Source organism: Notothenia coriiceps, unplaced genomic scaffold (genome assembly GCF_000735185.1).
Source record: "Notothenia coriiceps isolate Sejong01 unplaced genomic scaffold, NC01 NC01_scaffold00029665, whole genome shotgun sequence".
NCBI classification, from domain to species: Eukaryota; Metazoa; Chordata; class Actinopteri; order Perciformes; family Nototheniidae; genus Notothenia; species Notothenia coriiceps.
Window position 1 is genome coordinate 463 of NW_011362366.1, and position 2,452 is coordinate 2,914.

Genomic DNA, 2,452 nt, shown 5'->3' on the forward strand with positions numbered 1-2,452 from the left:
GAATCAAATCGTATCGAACTTTATCGCAACAGGGGTGAATCGTATGTATCGCATCGCCTGGTGTTTCAAATGTATCGTTAATGTATCGTATCGTTGGCAACGTATCGAGATGCGCATGGCATCGGCCTCAGTGGTGGAGATGCACATCCCTACAGCAGACATGTAAACCCTGTGTCCCGTGCTGGGTCACGTTTATACAACTTCAGCAGATTAAATGTCTGCTGATGGGCTTCAGTGATTAAAGACTCATTGTCTATTTCAAAAAAGGATGCCACACCGTTTTAGTTTTACAAGTAATTACAGTATAACTAAAGAACATTTTTCTTGGTACCTATTGTGGTGTTTTGGAATTATCAAAATAAATCAGCAAACAGTAGATTTACCCAATGGCCAACATCCAGTGTAATCCTCTTACCCTCAATTCTCACATGGAAATAAAGAAGACAATATGATAAGAACCCAACAAACAACAATAGATGGTATGACAGGAAACAGGCTTTGAAGAGAGCCAGTGTGTGTTTGTGATGTTTCGGAGACGGAGAGACACTGTAAAGAAGAGCTCCTCTGCCAGAATACCTTGTTGCTTGTCTTGTTTTCTCAGCCCTACTCACCAGGAAAAATGTGTCCATTACCTTAACCCACTGTGCAGCTGCCATCTGTTACATAAGCAGTGTTGAAGAAAAGTCCATTCCTAAGCAGATTCAGCCTCCTGTGTGTGCTCACATGCATGCCCACCTCCCTCAATGCGGCAAACATGTGGAGCAGACCAGTTTCTATCAAACTCACATGGATCCTAACCCTTCCTTGGACGGTTCTTTTTATATCGACTTTATAAGTAAAATCGGATGCAGTTCAATACAACAGCTCAGCCGCAAATGATACCTTTACAAAATATTAAAATGTTTGGTTTGACACAGTCTAGAATTGATGGAGCTAGATTTTGTACTGCATTGTATTATATAAGTAGGAGTTTCTAATGTTATGCCCACAACATTAGCATGCAGGGGGGATAACAAATTAGAGACACATTTCATATCATGTGATCCAGTAAACCCCTAAAGGAAAAAACCCAAAAAACAAACACAATTGAAGAAACATATATATATATGCAAAGATGTTGTACAGGATTCAATTAATAGAACGGCCAGGCACTGCAGGCAGTCTTACTTTCGTTATCAAATTCTGACACTTAAAAAGAAAATATTATTGTAATTTTTCCTCTACATTATAAGGATTGGAAGAAAATGATGTATTCTGTGGTATGGTATGTGTTTTTCACTGACATCCCAACAGCGACTATGGGCTTTGTATCATTTTGCAATTGAAGGATGAGTTACAGCTCAGCATGTGTCGGACAATTGCCATCAACCTCACTAATAGTCACTCAGAAGAAAGGATCTAGTGAAATCATAGGACATTAACGTTGATAGGTTGTATCTCTGACGGGCTGAAAGGTTCAGATGCTCTCTCCATGTCTTTTTATGTCACTGGAAATTTTAAATCCACATGTAAGAGCAGAAAGGTGCAAAATGTCCTCAACTTAATTTGAAAACTAAACTGAGAGTTACAAAGCCATCAGCTGATGCTGAACTGCACTCAAAAGGATGAGGAGAACAATGCAGGTTAAAAGTTCAAGTGTCACTTTCTGACTTGACTCAAAAGTACAGACAATTATGGATGATTGCATCTGAAGGACTCTTATCTTGGACGAAATGCATTTGGTCGGCTATGCTGCCTTTTAAAGATTAGAAAAACACTTTTGTGTGTGTGCATGTAGCATTGCCAGCTAACACAATCCTCAAACCGCTTTTAAAGTGCCATTGGTTTTAAATTTATTGTGATCTATTAAGAAATTCTACAGCAAAATGTTGTTTGTAAATTGGTAATATCATTGCACAATACAATAAGGTTATAATCCTTAAGCCTATAATGTATTGCCTTATTTTTTTACATAAAGGCAGTTTTTGCCTCTACCAATGATACATGAGACATTTTAAAACAACTCTGAGACTGTATTAGCAGCAGTGTTGGGACTAACGCGTTACAAAGTAACGCCGTTATTTTTGGCAGTAACTACTCTAACGCATTCTTTTTTAAATTCAGTAACTCAGTTACCGTTACTACATGGTGCGTTACTCCGTTATTTTGTTTTCTATATAAGTCTCGCGCTCCAGACGTTGCCGCTGAGCAGCCGGCACAGCCCGACGCCGCCGACAAGAGCCATGAAAACTGTTACTTAAGTACAGTACTGAGTAAATGCTACTTAGATACTTCCTGTGCCACCATGCGGAGACGCGCCTTCTGGGGCGGGTGTTTGTGTGTTTATCTACAAGACCATCATGCGGCGCTGCGGAGCTCAAGCTCGCAGTTTCTCCGCCTGGACGATATTTCCTCACTATTGTCACTTTTGCTCGCAGCCACAAAGAAAGAACGTTCTCGTTAGTTAAATGTA